Below are 14836 nucleotides of genomic sequence, written 5' to 3' on the forward strand. Positions count from 1 at the left end.
CTCTTGTTTGAGGAATTTTTATTTACATAAATAATATTATTTCTGGGAAAGCACTAATTTTAATACCTAGGTATGTTTATGTATGTAGGTCTGACCTCTTGCATTTAATCATAGAGCTTAACTGTTACGCAATCATCACATTTCATCCATCACTTTCCCACAAACTGACCCCAGGTTACCTCCAGCTACCCAGCACCACGTACATGCTGCCGTGAAAATACTCATACCATAGGGCTGCTTGAGTAGCCTCACAATATGGCAGTTAGCTTCCTTCAGAACGAGTGATCCGAGAGAAAACTAAGCAGAAAACATATGTCTTTTATGACCTAGTCTTGGAAGTCACAAACCATCATTACAACACTATCCTATTGATTACACCAGTCGGCGCTATTCAGAGTGGGAGAAGACTAGAGATCTTCCTTGACTTATGATGTGGTTATGCCCCAATAAACCCACTTCTAAATTGAAAATATTGTTAAATCGAAAATGTATTTAGTATGCCTAACCTACCAAACACATTAGCCTAGCCCACCTTAAGTGCGCTCAGAACACTTACATTAGTCTATAGTTAGGCAAAATCAACATAAAGCCTATTTCAAAATAAACTGTTGAATACCTCATGTAATTTATTGAATATTATACCAAAAGTGAAAAACTTCTGTATGGTTGTATGGGTACACAATGGTTGTAATAGCGTCAGTTGTTTACCTTTGTGATTGTGATGCTGGAAGCTATGGGCTTGCCACCACTACCCAGTACCACAGAGTACTGCACTGCATGTTCTGAGCCTGGGAAAAGATAAAATTTTACATCTGAAGTATAGTTCCTATTGCATACTTATCCCTTTAAAAGTTTTAAGTCAAACCATCATTAAGTCAGGGACCATATATATATACAGCATGAGTACTGGGAGGTGGGGTCACTGGGGTCATATTGGTGGCTCGACACCATAAACATCAACTATTATACTTTTTTATTTATTTGTTTTTAATTGAAGGATAATTGCATTACAGAATTTTGTTGTTTTCTGTCGAACATCAACATGAATCAGGCATAGGTACACCCATGTCCCCTCCCTCCCGAACCTTCCTCCTCATCCCACCCTTCCAGATTGTCACAGAGGCCCTGATTGAGTTCCCTGAGTCATACAGCAAATTCCCACTGGCTATCTATTTTACATATGGTAATGTAACTTTCCATGTTACTCTTTCCATACATCTCACCCTCTCCCTCCTCCCCTCCTCCCATGACCATAGGTCTGTTCTCTGTCTGTCTCTCCATTGCTGCCCTGAAAATAAATTCCTCAGTACCATCTTTCTAGATTCCATATATATGCATCAGTGTATAATATTTATATTTTTCTTTCTGACTTACTTCACTCTGTATAATAAGCTCTAGGATTGTCCACCTCACTAGACCTGACTCAAATGTGTTCCTTCTTATGGCTGGGTAGTTTCCATTGTATATATGTACCACAACTTCTTTATCCATTCATCTGTCGAAGGGCATCTAGCTTGCTTCCATATTCTAGCTATTGTAAATAGTGCTGCAGTGAACATTGGGGTACATGTGTCTTTTTCAATTTTTATTTCCTTGGGGTATATGCCTAGAAGTGGGATTGCTGGGTCTTATAGTGGTTTTATTCCTAGTTTCTTAAGTAATCTCCATACCATCTTCCATAGTGGCTATATCAATTTACATTCCCACCAGCAATGCAAGAGGGGTCCCTTTCCTCCACACCCTTTCCAGCATTTGTTTGTAGACTGTAGACTTTTTGATGATGGCCATTCTGACTGATATGAGGTGGTCTCTCATAGTTTTGATTTGCATATCTCTAATGATGAGCAATGTTGAGCATCTTTTCATGTGTCCATTAGACCTCTGTATGTCTTCTTTGGAGAAATGACTGTTTAGGTCTTTTCCCCACTTTTTGATTGAGTAGTTTATTTTTCTGGTATTGAGTTGTATGAGCTGCTTGTTTATTCTGGAAATTAATTCTTTGTCAGTTGTTTCCTTTGCTATTATTTTCTCCCATTCTGAGAGTTGTTTGTAGTTTCCTTTGCTGTACAAAAGCTTTTAAGTTTAATTAGGTCCCACTTGTTTATTTTTGTTTTTATTTCTATTACTCTAGGAGATGGGTCAAAGAGGATCTTGCTTTGATTTATGTCATCGAGTATTCTGCCTAGGTTTTCCTCTAAGAGTCTTATAGTTTCTGGTCTTACATTTAGGTCTTTAATCCATTTTGAGTTTATGGAACAAGATAGAGAGCCCAGAGATAACCCCATGCACCTATGAGTACCTTTTTTTTGACAAAGGAGGTAAGAATGTACAATGGGGCAAAGACAGCCTCTTCAATAAGTGGTGCTAGGAAAACTGGACAGAAACATGTGAAAGAATGAGATTAGAACACTTCCTAATGCCATGTATTTCTATGTTTTCCCAGACTTCTTGTTTCCCAGATAGACATTTGGTTTTTCTCTGTTCTTTTCCTGAGTTGATTACCTGTGTGATAATTCTGCTACCTAGAAGATGTACATTACCTTCCCACACATGCAAGAATCCCAAAGCTTCTTGTATGCATATCCACACTGAGTTCTATTATAGGAATTGTCAAATGGTTGTCAAATGCCACTCATAAAAGGGAAAATGACACTAGGTTTACCCCTGAAAAAGGAGCCTCTTGTATTCAGGATCCCAAATTTCAAATAAGCCATGGTATTTTTGTTGTTGTTAACTTAAGCCGACCTCGACTCTTCTTTCTATTTTTGTAAGTAGTGAGCCCTGTTTTACCTGATTTCATTTTTTAAGATGTATGTGTGAAATAACATGTATATCAGTAAGATACCTGGCCATTTCTAGAAGTCAAAGAGGTATAGATGGCAGAAGCATTCTCTTTGAAGCTTTCATAGGTCAGAAAAAGCTACAACAAATGTGGTGGTCTCTGAAAGGAATGTTTTATTGCAAATAGAAAATGTTCATTAGTAACAACTCTGACATTATACTGCATGAAACATTTACATGTTAAGTATTCTTTCTGCTTCTGCTGGTCTGCGACCCTTGAATTCTTCACACATGAAGACATGGGTGCATATCAAATAAAAGATTAAGGATCATGGATAATAGCAATACAGTGGGGAACCAAGTGTTCACGTTTCACTAGGAAAAATAAAAAGAAAGAGAGAAACTTATCACTGCCATTTTTTATTTATTGACGCAAAAATGCTGTTCGGCACAAATGTAGCAATTACCATCCAAAGTGAGATACAGATGAGTATTGAGAGTCTGAGGGGAAAGCAAAGGCCTTGAGAGTTTCTCCCATCACATAGACCAGCGAAATAAATTATTGAACCATACATGAACCCAAAAGCAAACTACTTCAATTTAATTCTTCACCCTTCATTCCTATGCTAAGATAAGCATATGATGGACCATTAACAGCCTCCTATGGGAAACCTGCCTCTGGTGGAGATTATTTGTAATAACTCTGCTACCTAGAAGATGTACATTACCTTCCTGCACTTGCAAAAATCCTCAGTGGGTGCTCGGGATCCCTGTGTCTGACCTAAGAAATGCCAGTCAAGGGACCACCAATTTATCCCCTTCCCCGATGTCACCAAAACCGGTATACTTCAAGCAAGACTAATAGACTTGTGTGTGTGCCTTGCTTGATCTCTCTGGAGATTTATAGTTAGGAATGGAAATTTGGAGGAATCAAAGATAGATAATTACTAATTGAACATCCATCATAAGCAAAGCTCTGATTTCACTGTTGAAGGTAAGACTTGTAATAAACAATACATAAGTCAATCAATGAAAGTGGCTAAAAATTGTAAAAGGCCATATATAATATAAAGCATGTACCTAGGGCCAGAAATGGATTCAGGGTTACTGCTTTGGACCTGGCAGTTCCGGACAGCGTGCACTAGACCCGAGTACCCTGAATTTTCTATGGTAAATGTATCTCTTCTACTCTATAGCAAGGAGTCTGGGCAAGGAAAAAGTTTGGTCCTGAGATGACATGGGGTGAATATGTGGGTATCTTCTCCATTGACTATGCTGCTATTTCATTCACCACTTCAGGGCTTTCCTTCATCAGATCACACGAGGGACACATAACAGATATTGACCAGGTAAACCTACAGAAGACCAGTAAGACCAAAAAAGGTCCTCCCTTCTCCAAAGAACTTCAAATATTTCCAGGTATGATCTCAGAATAGATGTTCATCATGGCAACCCACTCCAGTATTTTTGCCTGGAGAATCCCAGGGACAGAGGAGCTTAGTGGGCTGCCGTCTGTGGGGTCGCACAGAGTCGGACACGACTGAAGCGACTTAGCAGCAGCAGCAGCAGCAGATCAGAGCAGTTGTCATTTGTTTGCATTTCCTGGAGCAGAGAACTGAGAGATTAAATGACATGGGTAGGGTCTAAACAGGGCTTCTCCGGTAAGTCAGATGGTAAATGCTCCACCTGCAATTCAGGAGACACGGGTTTGATCCCTGGGTCAGGGAAGATCCCCTGGAGAAGGAAATGGCAACCACACCAGTATTCTTGCCTGGAAAATCCCATGGAAAGAGGAGCCTGGTGGGGTACAGTCCATGGTATCAGAAGAGTTGGACATAACTTAATGACTAAACCATCACCACCAGTATTCCCTTAGGTGGAAATAACAAATTTTGTTCAGCCATTCATCAATTAACATACATTTGGGTTGTTGACGTCTGTTATTTTTATGAATAAGGCTGCTATAAACACTTGCCCACAAGTTTCAGTGTGGACATATGTTTTCATTTCTCTTAAGTCCTTATCTGGAAGTGAAATTGCTGGATAATAAGGTAACTCTTTTACTTTGGGGGGAACTGCCAGACTGTTTTTCATTTCTGTCACCATGTATGATGGTTCAATATCCTCACCAACACTTGTTCTATCTGATATTTTTATTATAGTCATCCTAGTTGGTGTGGAGTAGCATCTCCTTGGGGATTTCATTTGCCCTGTCCTGAAGGCTAATGTGCTCTTTGGCCATTTGCCTATCTTCTTTGAAGAAATGTCTACTCAGATCCTTTGCCCTTTTTTATTGGTTTGTCTTTTTGATATTGAGTTTAAGAACTCTTTACATAATCTATACAGAAGTTCCTTGTTAGATATATGATTTTCACATATTTTCTCCTATTATGTGGTCTGTCTTTTCTCTTTGTTCCTAGTATCCTTTATAGCACAGAACTTTTAATTTTGATGAAGCCCAACTTATCTTTTTGTTTTTGTTGCTTGTGCTTTTGGTGATGTATCTGAGAATCTGTTGCTAAATCCAAGGTCACAAAGATTAACCCTGATGTATTTTTCCAAGAGTTTTGTGATTTTGACTTTTATATTTAGGTCTTTGATCAATTTAGGGTTAATTTTTTTATATAGTGTGAAGTAAGAGTTCAACTTCATTCTTTTATATGTGACTATCCTGTTGTGGAAGGAATGATGCTGAAGCTGAAGCTCCAGTACTTTGGCCACCTCATGAGAAGAGCTGACTCATTGGAAAAGACTCTGATGCTGGGAGGGATTGGGGGCAGGAGGAGAAGGGGACGACAGAGGATGAGATGGCTGGATGGCATCACGGACTCGATGGACGTGAGTCTGAGTGAACTCCGGGAGATGGTGATGGACAGGCAGGCCTGGCGTGCTGCGATTCATGGGGTCGCAAAGAGTCGAACACGAACGCGACTGAACTGAACTGAACTGATCGTGTTGTTTCAGCAGCATTTACTGAAAACACTATTCTTTCCCATTTGAACGGTTTTCACATCCATGCTGAAAATTAATTGCCATAGATACATGTGTTTATTTATAGACTTTCAGTTTTATTTTGTAAACATACGTGTCTATACTTAATGCCAATATCACAGTCTTGATTACTCTTGCTTTGTAGTAGGTTTTGAAATTACAAAGTGTATGTCCTCCAATTTGTTGTGCTTTTCCAAGATTGTATTGGCTATTCGGGGTACCTTGTGCTTTCATACAGATTTTAGTATCAGCTTGTCAATTTCTTTTGAAAAACCAGCTGGTATTATGATTGAATTGATCAATTTGAGAGTGTTGCCATGTTAACAATATTAAGTCTTCTAATCCATGAACAAGGGATTTCTAAGTCCCATTTATTTAGATGACCTTTAATTTCTTTCAGCAGTGTTTTATAGTTTTCAGTGCCTCTATTAGGTACCTCTTTTCCCTGGTGGCTCAGATGGTAAATCGTCTGCCTACAAGGCGGGAGACCCAGGTTCGATCCCTGGGTTGCGAATATCCTCTGGAGAAGGAAATGGCAACCTACTCCAGTACTCTTTCCTGGAAAATCTCATGGATGGACGAGTGTTGTAGGCTACAGTCCATGGGGTCGCAAAGAGTCGGACACGACTGAGCGACACCACTTTCACTTTGTTAAATTTTATAATGAATACTTTTTTAAAATAAATATTTCTCATGCATACTTGTTCTCAAGTATGGATATACTTACACTAAAAAATTATACCTTTGTTTATCTGAAATTCAAATTTAATTGATCATTCTGTGTGTTACTTGGCAATCCTACTTTAAAAGTGACCAAACACAGAATGAAGCATATGAGCCTATAGCTGTGAAGGGCATCTGAGTATTCAGAGACTGGAAGAGAAAGTTAATTAGGTCTATATAAAAGCAAATATTTAGCTCATAGGAGGTTATAACAGTTAATTAGCATAATCTATTTTATCCTGAGATATTGTTCTACTTTAAACTTCACTCTGAAATATGTTGCTTTGAAGAAGAAAGTAAACATTTTGAAAATAATTGCCATTAATCTGAACTTAAAAAAATATTTCAGTATCAGGCTTCAAGGCAGTAAACCCTGAACCATGTCTATTACTCTCAGCAAAGTTACCTGTATTCTGTATAGACAGAAACTTTTCATGCCCATGAAGACTATGTGATACAGATGTGATGTGGTGACACAGTTACACCCTTGAGCTCTTACTAGAATTGTTTCATGTTGGAGAAATTATTTTTTCATCCTGATATTTATTAAGTAATAACTCTTTATGTCAAAGTTCTGACCTAAACTTTAATCCCCTCCCTTTGTGTGTGAGTGGACCTGGGACTTGCTTCTAGCGAATAGAATATGGCAAATGGACCACAGCCTTGTCTAACTCAATGAAACTATGAGCCATGCCGGGTAGGGCCACCCAAGACAGACAGGTCATGGTGGAGAGTTCTGACAAAACATGGTCCACTGGAGAAGGGAATCGCAAACCACTTCAGTATTCTTGCCTTGAGAACCTCATGAACAGTATGAAAAGGCAAAAAGTTAGGACACTGAAAGATTAACTCCCCAGGTCAGTAGGTGCCCAATATGCTACTTAAGATCAGTGGAGAAATAACTCCAGAAAGAATGAAGAGATGGAGCAAAAGCAAAGACAACACCCAGTTGCAGAAGTGACTGGTGATAGAAGCAAAGTCTGATGCTGTAAAGAGCAATATTGCATAGGAACCTGTAATGTTAGGTCCATGAATCAAGGCAAATTCATTTCATTTCAGTTCAGTTCAGTTCAGTTGCTCAGTCATGTCCGACTCTTTGCAACCCCATGAATCACAGCATGCCAGGCCTCCCTGTCCATCACCAACTCCCAGAGTTCACTCAGACTCACATCCATCGAGTCAGTGATGCCATCCAGCCATCTCATCCTCTGTCATCCCCTTCTCCTCCTGCCCCCAATCCCTCCCAGCATCAGAGTCTTTTCCAATGAGTCAGCTCTTCGCACGAGGTGGGCAAAGTCCTGGAGTTTCAGCTTCAGCATCATTCCCTCCAAAAAAATCCCAGGGCTGATCTCCTTCAGAATGGACTGCTTGGATCTCCTTGCAGTCCAAGGCAAACTGGAAGTGGTCAAACAGGAGATGGCAAGAGTGAACATCAACATTCTAGGAATCAGCGAACTAAAATGGACTGGAATGGGTGATTTTAACTCAGATGACCATTATATCTACTACTGTGGGCAGGAATCCCTTAGAAGAAATGGATTAGCCATCATAGTCAACAAAAGAGTCCAAAATGCAGTATTGGATGCAATCTCAAAAATGACAGAATGATCTCTGTTCATTTCCAAGGTAAACCATTCAATATTACGGTAATCTAAATCTATGCCCAGACCAGTAATGCTGAAGAAGCTGAAGCTGAATGGTTCTATGAAGACCTACAAGGTCTTCTAGAACTAACACCCCAAAAAGATGTCCTTTTCATTATAAGGGACTGGGATGTAAAAGTAGGAAGTCAAGATATGCTTGGAGTTACAGGCAAATTTGGCCTTGAAGTACAGAATGAAGCAGGGCAAAGTCTAATAGAGTTTTGCCAAGAAAACACCCTGGTCGTAGCAAACATCCTCTTCCAACAACACAAGAGAAGTCTCTACACAAGGACATCACCAGATTGTCAATAGTGAAATCAGACTGATTATATTCTTTGTAGCCAAAGATGGAGAAGCTCTATACCGTCAGCAAAAACAAGACTGGGAGCTGACTGTGGCTCAGACCATGAACTCCTTATGGCCAAATTCACACTTAAATTGAAGAAAGTAGGGAAAACCACTAGACCATTCAGTTACAACCTGAATCAAATCCCTTATGATTATACAGTGGAAGTGACAAATAGAGAAAAGGGCCTAGATCTGATAGACAGAGTGCCTGAAGAACTATAGGCGGAAGTTCATGACATTGTACAGGAGGCAGGGATCGAGACCATCCCCCAAAAAAAGAAATGCAAAAAGGCAAATGGTTGTCTGAAGAGGCCTTGCAAATAGTTGTAAAAAAGAAGAGAAGTGAAAGGCAAAGGAGAAAAGGAAAGATAAACTCATTTGTGTGAAGAGTTCCAAAGAATAGCAAGGAGAGATAAGAAAGCTTTCCTCAGTGATCAGTGCAAAGAAATAGAGGAAAACAATAGAATGGGAAAGACTAGAGATCTCCTCAAGAAAATTAGAGATACCAAGGGAACATTTCATGAAAGATGGGCACAATAAAGCACAGAAATGGTATGGAGCTAACAGAAGCAGAAGATGTTAAGAAGAGGTGGCAAGAATACATAGAAGAACTGTACAAAAAAGATCTTCATGTCCCAAATAATCATGATGGTGTGATCACTCATCTAGAGCCAGACATCCTGGAATGTGAAGTCGAATGGGCCTTAGGAAGCATCACTATGAACAAAGCTAGTGGAGGTGATGGAATTCCAGTAGAGCTATTTCAGATCTTAAAAGATGGTGCTGTGAAAGTGCTGCACTCAATATGCCAGCAAATTTGGAAAACTCAGCAGTGGCCACAGGACTGGAAATGATCAGTTTGCATTCCAATCCCAAAGAAAGGCAATGCCAAAGAATGCTCAAACTACCACACAGTTGCACTCATCTCACATGCTAGTAAAGTAATGCTCAAAATTCTCCAAGCCAGGCTTCAGCAATACGTGAACTGTGAACTTCCAGATGTTCAAGCTGGGTTTAGAAAAGGCAACCAGAGATCAAATTGCCAACACCTGCTAGATCATCGAAAAAGCAAGAGAGTTCCAGAAACATCTACTTCTGCTTTATTGACTATGCCAAAGCCTTTGACTGTGTGGATCACAAGAAACTGTGGAAAATTCTGAGAGAGATGGGAATACCAGACCACCTGACCTGCCTCTTGAGAAACCCGTATGCAGGTCAGGAAGCAAGAGTTAGAACTGGACATGGAACAACAGACTGGTTCCAAGTAGGGAAGGGAGTACGTCAACGCTGTATATTGTCACCCTGCTTATTCAACTTCTATGCAGAGTACATCATGAGAAATGCTGGACTGGATGAAGCACAAGCTAGAATCTAGATTGCCAGGAGAAATATCAATAAACTCAGATATGCAGATGACACCACCTTTATGGCAGAAAGCAAAGACGAACTAAAGAGCCTCTTGATGAAAGTGAAAGAGGAGAGTGAAAAAGTTGGCTTAAAACTCAACATTCAGAAAACTAAGATCGTGACATCTGGTCCCATCACTTCATGGGAAATAGATGGAGAAACAGTGGAAACAGTGTCAGACTTTATTTTTTGGGGCTCCAAAATCACTGTAGATGGTGACTGCAGCCATGAAATTAAAAAAACAATTGTTCCTTGAAAGAAAAGTTATGACCAACCTAGACAGCATATTAAAAAGCAGAGACATTACTTTGCCAACAAAGTCCATCTAGTCAAAGCTATGGTTTTTCCGGTAGTCATGTATGGATGTGAGAGTTGGACTGTAAAGAAAGCTAAGAGCTAAAATAGATGCTTTTGAACTGTGATGTTGGAGAAGACTTTTGAGAGTCCCTTGGATAGCAAGGAGATCAACCTAAAGGAAAGTCCATCCTAAAGGAAATTAGTCCTGAGTGTTCATTGGAAGGACTGATGCTGGAGCTGAAACTCCAATACTTTGGCCACCTGATGCAAAGAACTGACTCATTTGAAAAGACCCTGATGCTGGGAAAGATTGAAGGTGGGAGGAGAAGGGGACAGCAGAGGATGAGATGGTTGGATGGCATCACCAACTCAATGGACATGAGTTTGAGTAAACTCTGGGAATTGGTGATGGACAGGGAAGCCTGGCATGCTGCCGTCCATGGGGTCGCAAAAAGTCAGACACAACTAAGCAACTGAACTGAACTGAGCTGATCCTGGGTAACACTGACTTAAACAAGTGAAAGTCCTTAGGGAGGGACTGGGCCCTCGTTGAGGCCAGAGATTCTTCTCTGTTCACTTTAAAGAAGCAAGTTATCATGAGTCCTATAGATGCAAGGCAATGAATTCTGCCAACACCCTGAATGAATTCTGAAGCAGACTTTTCCCACTTCAAACCTCCATATGAAAACACAGCACTGGGACTTCTCTGACAGTCCAGTAGCTAAGACTTTGCCTTCAATCCTGTGGGGATTTGGTTTTGATTCCTGGTTGAGGAGCTAAGATCCTACATGTCTTGAGCCCAGGAAAACAAAACATTAAAAAAAGAAGCAAAAGAAATAGTGTAGCAATTCAATAAAGACTTTTTAAAAAGAAATAAAAATACAGCCCAGGTGACACCTTGATTACAGCCTTGTATGACCTGAGCAGAGGACCAGCTGAGCTATAGTGAGACTACTAATGCACAGAAATTGTGAGATAATAAATGTGTGTTGTCTTAAGCCACTAAATTTGAGATAATTTGTTATGCAGCAATAGAAAACTAATACTTTGTTACCCAGCCATATAGCAACTATACAGCCTCATTACTAGGTATTCAGTCCCGTTGTATCCATAGGCTGACCCTTTGAAAGTTCTACCACCTTCTAGTGCATAAATCCAATGACTGCCTCATATTAGTACTGGAATCCTGGGTCCCAGGCAATCCCTCAGTCCAAAGCAAGCCAGGGTGGTTAGACACCTAACACGTGGTAGGTCACTATCACATGGAGATGTGCCGCCCATGTCTTTCTGCTCAAGGGAAGATATAGCTCTTTCACTGAGGATCATGGCCCACCTCCCTTTTAACGTCTGTCTTCAACTCCATGAGCTTAATTCCCTTTATTGAGCCAGAAAGCTATTATTCCCTCCAACCCCCCAGGGACATAAAGTGGTGGGGGTATGCAGAGATGGGAAGTAGACAGAGCTACATGCAAAGAGTTCAGGCATTTTGAAATATAAAAATTCCTAGTTGGGAGTGGAAGAAAGACCTTTTTCTAGCAAGTTGAAAGCAGCCAAACAAGCTGCAACATACTGGGTAATCCTTTTCGTCTTTTTGTTCTTCATAACTCATCTTGTTCAGGTAGAATAAGAATTTGGGAAAGCGGGCCAGTATGAACGGCACAAGGCTCTGGCTGCTACTCATGATTGGCAGGCTGAGACCAAGCATTTTCCCTGTTCTGTTCTTACTGAGCCTGGCTTCAAACTAGCTTGAAGCCCTAGTTGAGCAAAGCCAGTAGGACTTAGCAGAACCACTCCAGCCATGCAGAGGGACCCAGAGTATCTCTCCAGGCCCTGGTCCTCCCTGCTTTCCATTCCTGCTTGGTCCTGACTATATTGCCTCTTTTTAAGAATATCTTTATTTGGCTGTGCCCGATCTTAGTTGAAGCATGCAAACTCTTACTTGCAGCATGTGGGATCTAGTTCCCTGACCAAGAATCGAACCTGGGCCCCCTGCCCTGGGAGTGAGGAGTCTTAGCCACTGGACCACCAAGGAAGTCCCCTGACTGTATTGCTTGTTAATGGTTTTAGTGTCTTACTTTCCAGTCCTTTCCCATTGGTGCTTAGGATTGGTCCTTGCTAATTCCTGTGCTGTCCAACAGCCAATCCCAATCTCATACCCAACCCTGGCTGCTAGAACTCCAGCCTGGATTCTGAGCCCTAAACCCAGCATTTATCTAAGATGGAATTAAGATACATCAGACAGCATAATGCTGACCTCACAGACAATTAGGAATGCTTAAAGTTCCAACTTAGACCTGGCCCCATGCTTTATCTCAATTCCAGTGTCCATTCAGCTAAATTGGGGGTTCCCTGGGCTGCCCATATGGCTCCGACACCCTCTCCAATCTCACATTAAACCAAAGGCTCTGACAGCTCTTAGGAGTACCCAGGGTTATTCTGTAAGGCTGATAAATAAAAATTTATGCTGCACAAAACCCAATTAGATTTGTAAAGAGATGACTTTAAGTGGAAAAACAGAAAACTGACAAGGATCTGAGGAGGGAGGGTATAAAAAGATGAGAAGCTTCTTCAGAGTAGACTACACTAAGTAAAATTAATTATCTAAATAAAAATCTGTGTGCACTTCTTCCCCAATCCCCACCCCATATAAATCTACACAGAAATTGTTTTGTTCACTCTCAAATGCACCATCAATTTTAGATATAAGACATGCTCAGGTTTCTGCAGAAATTTTAACTTTTTGTTATCCTTGCAAGAGTTGTTTCAAAGATGAAAATCTGATGGTCTGTAGATGAATGTTCTCTCAGCTTCCCTTTAAACTAACCCTGTAAAATAGTCATCTGCATCAGTAGCCCATCGTCACAATAATGCTGCTTGATGGCTTCAAAATCCAGGAGCTTTAAACAGCCATAATTTACTCTGGCTTGTGCATCTGTGAGTTGGCTGGGCGTGGGCTGATCTAGGTTGAGCATATTTCCACATCTGCTTCATGGATCTGTCCTCCTCCTTCTCCACTGAGCTAGCCATTTTCCTCTCATGACAATGAGAAGGCAGAAGCACAAGAGGAAGGCACAACTGAAACACAAATGACTACTAAGGCTTAAGCTGGAACTGGCACAAGGTCACTCTGCCCACATTCCATTGGCCACAGCAAGCTGCATGGTCAAACACAACACCCATGCTTCTAGTGGACCTGCAGAGTCACAAGGCAAGGCTTCACAAATCTGAGCAATCAGTCAATGTACCAGAACAGCTAACAGGATGCTGGGTCCTATCTTTACAGTATCTCTAACCTAGTCAACTTGATCTGGTTTTCCCCTCAGTGCCCCAGTAGTGCTCTGAACATATCTGAATTTCTTTCTTTGACTGACAAAGCTCATTTTTCCAGTGATGGTGATGAACCATCCATTGACTTTCCTCCTCAGATGATGGCTTTCCTCCACAGTAAGCTTTCTGGAACTCACAGTCACTTTCACCTCTTAAATGTATCAGCTGGGTGAATGTGAAGGTGGGTACTACTCATGGAAGACTCATCTGGCTGGCCCTGAATAAAATAAAAGCCTTCAACTTTTCTTGGGGGAAATTTCCCTGATTTAAATACTTTTGAATATGTTGTTCTGTCATTTTTAAGAATATGGTCCTGTTGAGTGTTGGATGTATTTTTTCCTGCGACAGGATACATATTTCTTTCCTTTGTTTTTCCAGAGACTTAATATGGTTCTGGCCATGTTTTCCTGACTACAAATCAGGTGCACAGACTGACAAGGAGAGGAACAACAAGAAGGTCTATTTAAAGCTGGCAATTACTGCTTTTGACATATTGCCTATTACTGAGAATTTGTATTCTTCATATTTCCCCTCACAGGGTATTAAATTTTGATTAAACCCAAGGACCTCTGACTGTTTTCCATAAATAGGGAAAACTCTGTAGAGTCCTAGGCAGCATTTTTATATGCACAATAAGTTGCTAACTTATCATGCTAATTGTTCCGGTGTATATACCCTGAAGTCCTAACTGCTCCCTTTAGATTCGCAGTAAATCTTCCCACCAGCCCATGGCATTCTGGGCGATAAGCAGTATATTTTTTTATAAGGTTCCATTTCCACAAACTATATCACTTCGAAAGGAAATTTACACCTCTGGCCAGGATCTCTGGCCAGAAATATCCAATGAAAAAATGAAAGAGGGTCTCAAAAATAAACAGAGGTCAATGTCACTGTTTCTGGGTGTCTAGGGTACAATCCAATCGTATAAAAATAACATCAGAACTCCCTGTGTACCAGGCCCTATGCTAAGTGCTGTGCACACACCATATTAGTCAGTCTTTCCAATAACCCAGTAAGGTGGGTGCAATTGCCTCTCAGAGTACCGATGAGAAGACTGACCAGCCAAATCCTTACGTATGTTGACAGAGCCTGGATTTGAACTCAGATTCATCTGACCCCATGTGAAAGAAAGAAAGTGAAGTCACTCAGTCATGCCCGACTTTGTGACCCCATGTACTATAGCCCACCAGGCTCCTCCATCCATGGTATTTTCCAGGCAAGATTACTGGAGTGGGTTGCCGTTTCCTTCTCCACGGGATCTTCCCGACACAGGGATCGAACCTGGGTCTCCCACATTGCAGGCAGACACGTTACCATCT

Source organism: Budorcas taxicolor, chromosome 1 (genome assembly GCF_023091745.1).
Source record: "Budorcas taxicolor isolate Tak-1 chromosome 1, Takin1.1, whole genome shotgun sequence".
Taxonomy (NCBI): domain Eukaryota; kingdom Metazoa; phylum Chordata; class Mammalia; order Artiodactyla; family Bovidae; genus Budorcas; species Budorcas taxicolor.